Source organism: Elephantulus edwardii, unplaced genomic scaffold, assembly GCF_000299155.1.
Source record: "Elephantulus edwardii isolate Elephantulus edwardi_28Jun2011 unplaced genomic scaffold, EleEdw1.0 scaffold00256, whole genome shotgun sequence".
NCBI lineage: Eukaryota > Metazoa > Chordata > Mammalia > Macroscelidea > Macroscelididae > Elephantulus > Elephantulus edwardii.
In genome coordinates this window covers 1,102,499-1,111,638 of record NW_006400006.1, presented here as the reverse complement: position 1 = coordinate 1,111,638, position 9,140 = coordinate 1,102,499, and positions in this window count along the sequence as shown.

The following is a 9,140-nucleotide window of genomic DNA, read 5'->3' as shown; positions in this document are numbered from 1 at the left end:
ATGTCGAGGCACTGGAGTTGTAATTCCTGGAAGCACACTTGGGTTCCATGGATACAGTGCTTTACCAAATTTGTAGATAATAGTTGAACAGCTGACTCATGCTCCTGGATTTTGGGAAAACAGACACTACGCCACAGTACATACTGATGGTTGAGCTCCAAAAACAAATAAAGGGAAAGAGCTTTCAAAACTGCTGAAGAATCAGAGTAGGCAGAAACACTATGTGCTGGCAGAGTGCTTGGACAACCTTAATTTCAACTTTCTGTCAAGGGTTTTGCTTGTTTCAGCATCACATCATTTTTCACAGTTGCACGCTTTAAAAGCATGTTCTACCAATAAATACAAGAATTTCAGAGATAAAGAAGCAGACATTTTAGATATAGCAGTATAAAATCATGCAGTATTGCTAACAGAGACTTCACAAAACTGGACCATTCAGGAACTCTCATCCTGTGTTTGTCTTGAGAAGCAATGTAGACAATAGCAGCTTCCAAAATTTGAGTACCATATTTTTCCCATGTAACATGCCTGTGTAAATACAGTGCACATTCATGTAACTCACATAACACACAAAGAAAACCAGCTTGTAAGGGGTTTGTGCGATTTGTAAAAGCATATGACATGCATGCATTTTGTGTAAATATATTGTGGTTGAGCCAAATAAAAAATGGCAACCTGTCATCATCAAACATTCCCATTTTAAACAATCCTTTTTCCTTTGTGGAGTCCTTGGATAGTGTGAACAGTCAACATGCTCAGTTGCTAAAATGAAAGGTTAGAGTACCTAGAAGTACATCAGAAGAAAGGTCTGCTGATCTGCTTTTGAAAAACCAAGCACTGAAATCCTGTGGAACACAGTGCTTCTCTGACACACATGGGATCACTGTGTGTCAGAGACAACTGGGCAGCAGCTAGCTTTCTTCCTTTGCAGAGGTTAGAGACACTAACCTCTCTGTTAAACTCATTAGGTTTGTCTTTATCCTCAAGACGCCAAGCAACATTGCACTGTTGCTGTTGTATGCCATAGAGCCTAGAATGACTTCTAGCAACCCTATAAACAACAGACCTGAACCCTGCCTCATCCTGCACCTCTCTCATCATCTCTGACATAATGGAGCCCACTGCTGCTGTCACTGTGTCAGTCTGTCACTTTGAGGAACTTCTTCTCTATTGCTGACCTTCCACCTTTTCTAGCATGATTCCCTTTCCCAAGAATACCCTCTTTTAGTATGAAAGACGAAGCCATCCTTGCCTGTAACAAGCACGCTGGCTGTACCTTCTCTAATATATATATATTCTTTTGGAAGTTCATGAGGTATTAATTTTCCATCATCACAACTCAAAGGGGGCATTAATTTTTTATTCTTTATTTATTGTCTAACTCTCAGATGCATAACAAGTGATTGAAAAAAACCATGTCCAGATGCACTTTAGTCTTCAGATTCACATCATTGCTCCTCTGTATTTTGGAGAGTTCCCTAAGAGCTGATTTTTCCAAAGCAATTTGTCTTGTTTTCTTGACTGCTGGTGCCAAAGTCGTGGATCCAAGTAATATAAAGCTGTTGACAATTTATATCTTTTTTCCATCAATCATGATGTTGCCTATAGGCCCACTCACAAGGACTTTTGTCTTCTTGATGTTGAAAAGTAATCTATGTTGAAGACAAGTTTTTGATCTTTGTGAAAAGTGCTTCAACAACAACAACAACAAGTGCTTCTTCCACTTTGAACAAGCAAGGTTATGTCATCTACATACCACAGATTGTTGATGAGTCATTTTAATATTCTGATGCCACGTTAGAGTTCAGTATTCAGATTGAATAGGTATGGAGAAAGGATACAGCCTTGATGAACATCTGTCTTCATTTTAAATCATACAATGCTCCCTTGCTCTGTGGACATTAGTTTCTTGTGCTAGGTATAGATTTCATATAAGCATGATAAAATGTTCTAGGATTCTCATTCTTCTCAATGTTACCCAAAGTTTGTTATGATCTACACAGTCAAATGCCTTTGCATTGTCAAAAAAGCACAAAGAAACATTCTTCTAATATTCTCTGTTTTCTGTCAAGATCCTTCTGACATCAGCAATGATTTCTCTGGTGTCACAGCCTCTTCTAAACCAAGCTTGAATTACTGGCAGTTTTCTGTCAGTGTTCTGTTCTAGTAATTTTTGGATTATCTTCAGCACTATTTTGGTTACATGTGATATTGATGATATTGTTCTATAATTTCCACTTTCTGTGAATTACCTTTTTAGGGAAAGGGAACAAATATAAATCTCTAGTGATCACATTCAGGATTGCATCTCCTAGCAGAAACATGTCAATTGGTATCCCGTCAATTCTTGGGACCTATTTTTTTTTCCAATGCCTTCAGTGAAGCTTGAACTTATTTCTTTATTACTCTTGGTTTTTGATCATATGATGTTGTTGTTGTTATGTGCCATTGAGCTGCTTGCAACTCATCGCGACCCTATGTACAACAGCCCTAAACTCTGCTCTGTCCTGTTCCAATTGCATTGTCTCTGACACTCCCATCTCAATTAGCCCAGTTACTGAATCAATCCACCTCATAGAGGGCCTTCCCCTCCTGCGCTGTCCCTCCACCCTCCCAAGTATGATGTCCTTCTCCAAGAACCGGTCTCTCCTTACAACATGTCCAAATTATGTTAGACAGAGCCTCAGAATCCTTGCCTCCAAGATGAATCTGTTTTCCTTGCAGTTCATGGTACTCTCAATACTCTTCTGCAGCACCACAGTTCAAAGGAATCAATTCTTCTTCTATCCTCCTTGGACATTATCCAACTCTTTGATGCATAACAAGTGATTGCAAAGACCACGGCCTGTATCAGATGCACCTTTGTCTCCAGAGAGACACCATTGCTATTCAGTACTTTGGAGAGGTCCCTAACAGCAGACTTTCATCTTTTAATTTTCTGGCTACTGGTGCCAAGAGTGTTGACTGTGGAGCCAAGCAAACTAAAGCTGTGAGTAATCTCAATCTCTTCACCATCCATCCTGGTGCTGCCAATTAGTCCAAGTGGTGAGAATCTTTGTCTTCTTGACATTGAGCCTCAATCCATATTGGAGGCTGTTGTCCTTGACCCTCGGCAACAAGTGCTTCAGGTCCTCCTCAGTTTCAGCAAGCAGGGTTGTGCCATCTGCATATCACAGATTGTTGATGGACCGTCCACCAATCTTGACCCCACATTTCTCCTCATAGAGCCCAGCCTCCTGGATAATCTGTTCTGCATACAGGTTGAAACGGTATGGAGATAGGATGCATCTCTGGCGTACGCCCTTCCCAATTTTGAACCATGCAGTGTTCCCTAGCTCTGTTCTGACGACTGTCTCCGGGTCCAAGTATAGATTAATCCTATGATAGTTCTTGAAATATTTCAGTGTTGACCAATTCTTTTTGGTACAGTGACTCTGTGTATTCTCTCCATCTTCTTTTGATGCTTCCTGGATCATTCAAGATTTTGTCCATCATATCCAGCAGTGTTGCAACATGAGTCTTGAATTTGTTTTCCAGTTCTTCCAGCTTGAGCAATGCAGAGTGGGTTCTTCCTTTTTTATTCTCTAACTCAAGTTCTTTATACATTTTGTTATAATACTTTGTTTTTATTTTATAGTTATTAATATTATACTAATACAAGTTGATTTTTCTGTTTTCAAGTTTTCTCATTCACAGGACTGAAACGTGAAAGTCTTTTAAATCACTATTGAAATGAAGAATAAATTAAAAAAAAAAATCTCAAACAGACCAGAAGTTCCAGAGGCAAGCCTGGAAGTTTGACTATCTAATGGTAATCCAGTTTTAATAAATTTTCAGATAACTTTGAGAATTGACTAGAATAGAGCTTGTGTTATAATAGGCACTTACTAACATTGGTTTTTGTTTTAAACCCTCTCTTAATGAGCATGCAGGTATAAACCATTGAAGGTGGCTCTAGCTGATAAAGGTTGCATGTTTATTCTTCCAGTGACTTTATAACTTCTGATTATGAAGTGTTTTCTGTGACAAAAGTTTTAGCTATGACTCTTTGTGTATGATCCATCAGTTCACCAAATACTATGCCTCTTCATCACTGATCATCTGGGAAGTCAACTTTGTCCTTAAAAATGATTTAAAATTTAATTATATTGCATAGTCAAATTGATTACTGGAATTACTTCTTATAAAATTTCTCTGTTATATAAATGTCTGGTTACCCTTATCTTTATTTTCAATTACAAAATTACACGATTCAAGTCTTATTTTGTACTTTTTAGGCTCAAATGGTGTTACAGTAGAACAGGAAACTCTTGAGATAGAATGAACTTGACAGAAAATCAGGTAAGTTTTTCAAGGTTTCCTGATTCTAAAGACCATGGGAAAAATCATGAAGAGATAGCACTTAAGTTTTAGAAACAAGTCTACTTAGTATCTGTGATGGTTAAGTTGTATGTCCACTTGATTACCTTTGTTTTTCTAGTTTGGCAATAGGGATATGATCATTGCCTTGATACAATCTACTATAATAATTTCCTTGATGAAATTTGCTGTAAATACATGTGGCCTGCATTCAATATAGATGGATGCCTGGTGAAACTCTTTTGCTCTGTGATCCATTTGGATCCTGCATCTAGCACTCTTCACCATCTGACATCCAGCTCTTTTGACTTGAGCCAATGACCTGCTCTGTCATTCTTGGATTCATTATCCTCAGAAGCCAGCTGCTTATTGTCTGGCCTGTCAATTTTAGATTTGTCATTCCTGCAGCCATGTGAGTCAGAGAAAGCCTCTAGCCTGACATCTGATTCATGACCTTAGACTTGCAAATCTCTATCAGCAAATGAGTCATTCCTTGAATAAATCTCTCTCATTCTATATCAGTTGGTTTTCTTCTCCAGATAACTCAATCTACAATAGTAGCAGCTGTTAAGATGGTAATTTAAAAGGCCTATTTAATATTTTTACGGATTGATACAGCACTAGTTATTCATTACTCCATTCTAAACCAACTTTAATTTGTGATATTTTTTCAAAGGAACATACCTGCAGCACTCATTTTGGAAGAGCTTTTGTTATCAGTACAATGTTGTAGATCCTCAGAAGGATTTTAAAGAAGTTGGTGAAGGGAAAAGAAAATAGATTGGATACGTAGGAGCTCTGATAGCACTGCAGACCGAGTATTGGACTACTAATAGAAAGTTACTCAGTTCAAAACCACCAGAAGCTTAAGGGGAAAAATATGAGTCAATCTCCTGTCACAGTGATTTCCAGTCTTTGAAACCTGTAAGATTAATTCTATTTTGTTCTAAAGTGTTATTAGTAGGAATTAATTGGAAAGAAATATATGGGATGTAATTACAGTTGCTTCATGGAGGCAGAGCAGTCTTTCACACCAGGGTTACTCAAAGGCAAGTGAGAGTGTTGCCCCTACAGTGAGGGGGTGTGTGTGTGTGTGTGGTGTAGTTTCAGAAGACGAGAGTGAGGGAACTACCAGCATAGATGAAGCAGGTGGAGGGATTTACTTTGCTTCATAATTTTCCTTAGCAGCAAGGTGAGGAGTTTCTGGTCAGAGAGCTCTGAAGGATAGCTGGGTCTTGGGGATCTTATGGCTACATGACTTTATTTTATCTATATATTGTTTTGATCTGTGGTGTTGAAGAAGAGTTCTAAATATTCTATGGACTGCCAAAAGAACAAACAAATCTTTCTTGGACAGATGAAGTGCGACTAGGGTCCTCCTTAGTGGTAAGAAGGGAGAAATGTCATCTCACATACTTTGGCATGTTGTCAAGAAGCATTAATCCTGGGAAATGACATTGTGTTGAAAAAAGCAGAGAATAAGAAGAAGACTACAACCTAAATGAGAAGAGCTGACACTGTGACGACAACAATGGGCTTGAACATGGTGGCGAGAAGAGGATGGTGCAGGATGGGGAAGAGTTTTGATTTGTTCATAGGGTTGAGGACGGTCCAAAACAACAATAACATGGCTTGTAAATATTGTGCCTGTCTTCGTGAGGTATGCAAAACATTCAGGCTCTATGCCACACAGGCTTTAATCATAGAAATGAATAGAGGGAGTTACATAATTTTATCATGCATAAATTCATTGGGTTTATGGCAAATAAGTCATATCAAGGCACCCAAGTAAGATCAAATTACATTCTTTTTGAAGCCCCAAGTCAGAATAATTACAATGATTTTACTAGACTCTTGTTCCCTAGTGGGTAGGGAGCTGCACTGTCAACACAAAGGTGGGTGGTTTGAATCCACCAGCTGCAATTTATGTGATTCCCAGTCTCAGATAACTCACTGGAGGTTCAGCTACGCATTGTTTCCAACTCCAAAGCAATTAGTGAGTGATCAGAGTTCAAGTCTTTCGACTTCACACATTTATCTTTAAGGAAAGTTTGAGGGAGAGAGGTTTGACAAAGCAGAGATTCCTTTTGACTATGGTCTAAGGTTGGTGGTGGCAGTCATCTTGGTGTATTTTCAGTACTTAGAGCAGGTAAGGGTCTAAAGAAAGAATCCTTTGCCTGGGCCTTTTCCCGTGAATGAGCAAGAACTAAGGGTTTTTATATGAATCTTCACCTAGGCCTGTATAATGTGATATTAAAAAACCCCCGTAGTATGTCTTCTGTCCAGGTTAGAAATTAACCAAATGGTGCATCTTTTCTTCAATGTTAGAAATTAGGAGGTTAGTTAGACTTTATCTTAAGATTGGTTTATGAAGATTAGCTCTCATGTCCCCCCATTATATCACAACGACATATCAAAGTCAACTTAAAGGCTGTTTACCACATTCTTCGCATATTTCTTTGTGTCTGTGTTTAAATTCAGAAAGTCTCTACTGTACCTTGTTGTAAGTACTTTAAGCATCTGTGGCTTAACGCCACCGAGGCAACATAATGATATCATAAATAATGTAAGAGGATTATGGAATCTTATGTGATCTTGGACTATTACAAAAAAGCATACATGACCCCTACATGGCTAAAAATCTGCTTATTTTGGCTATTTTAAAAATACTTGAAAGTATAAAAATTTGAGTTTGGTGCTGGCAGGCTTCTGGAGATAACAGGCTCCAGACTGTTATGAAGAAATAAACAACTCAGAGCCAGTACACAAAAGCCAGCGTTGGCTCTTTTACATAACAAATACGGTAATTGGAGTAGGAACACAAATTGTAATTTGTGAGCATATATTATCTTCCTTTCTTCTCTTATAGTTTAAAGACAAATCTGGCATCAATCTGAAAGTTTTACTTTATTCAAAGTATTGTGCTTAAGAAGTAGAAATGGATGATTCACAATTAAAGTGTGCACATTTGCTTGGAAAGGGCAGGGAAGTGGTGTGGGTAGGGAGAAATGGTGTAAGAGAGGAAAAAGTCTATGTGGGTTGTGGGTGAGGACTAATAGGTAGGAAAGGAGTTTTGGCAATCAGCTACCAAGTGCATATAGAAATCTGAGAAAGAATCAAAACAACTACGAGATACCATCTCATCCTAGTCCGAATAGCAAAATTTAACAGAAGAGCAAAAAACATATGCTGGCAAGGTTATTCACTGTTGGTGGGAGTGTAAAAAGGTGCAGCCACTATGGAAGGCAGTATGGCGCTTTCTCAAAAAAGTTGCAAATAGAGATACCATTTGACCCAGCAATTCCACTACTGGGAATATACCCCAAAGAGACCATAACTGACATCCAAGAAGATATATGCATAGAGGGGGTGTGTGTGTGTGTGTGGTGTAGTTTCAGAAGACGAGAGTGAGGGAACTACCAGCTTAGATGAAGCAGGTGGAGGGATTTACTTTGCTTCATAATTTTCCTTAGCAGCGTTGATTTTTCTGTTTTCAAGTTTTCTCATTCACAGGACTGAAACGTGAAAGTCTTTTAAATCACTATTGAAATGAAGAATAAATTTTTTAAAAAATCTCAAACAGACCAGAAGTTCCAGAGGCAAGCCTGGAAGTTTGACTATCTAATGGTAATCCAGTTTTAATAAATTTTCAGATAACTTTGAGAATTGACTAGAATAGAGCTTGTGTTATAATAGGCACTTACTAACATTGGTTTTTGTTTTAAACCCTCTCTTAATGAGCATGCAGGTATAAACCATTGAAGGTGGCTCTAGCTGATAAAGGTTGCATGTTTATTCTTCCAGTGACTTTATAACTTCTGATTATGAAGTGTTTTCTGTGACAAAAGTTTTAGCTATGACTCTTTGTGTATGATCCATCAGTTCACCAAATACTATGCCTCTTCATCACTGATCATCTGGGAAGTCAACTTTGTCCTTAAAAATGATTTAAAATTTAATTATATTGCATAGTCAAATTGATTACTGGAATTACTTCTTATAAAATTTCTCTGTTATATAAATGTCTGGTTACCCTTATCTTTATTTTCAATTACAAAATTACACGATTCAAGTCTTATTTTGTACTTTTTAGGCTCAAATGGTGTTACAGTAGAACAGGAAACTCTTGAGATAGAATGAACTTGACAGAAAATCAGGTAAGTTTTTCAAGGTTTCCTGATTCTAAAGACCATGGGAAAAATCATGAAGAGATAGCACTTAAGTTTTAGAAACAAGTCTACTTAGTATCTGTGATGGTTAAGTTGTATGTCCACTTGATTACCTTTGTTTTTCTAGTTTGGCAATAGGGATATGATCATTGCCTTGATACAATCTACTATAATAATTTCCTTGATGAAATTTGCTGTAAATACATGTGGCCTGCATTCAATATAGATGGATGCCTGGTGAAACTCTTTTGCTCTGTGATCCATTTGGATCCTGCATCTAGCACTCTTCACCATCTGACATCCAGCTCTTTTGACTTGAGCCAATGACCTGCTCTGTCATTCTTGGATTCATTATCCTCAGAAGCCAGCTGCTTATTGTCTGGCCTGTCAATTTTAGATTTGTCATTCCTGCAGCCATGTGAGTCAGAGAAAGCCTCTAGCCTGACATCTGATTCATGACCTTAGACTTGCAAATCTCTATCAGCAAATGAGTCATTCCTTGAATAAATCTCTCTCATTCTATATCAGTTGGTTTTCTTCTCCAGATAACTCAATCTACAATAGTAGCAGCTGTTAAGATGGTAATTTAAAAGGCCTATTTAATATTTTTAC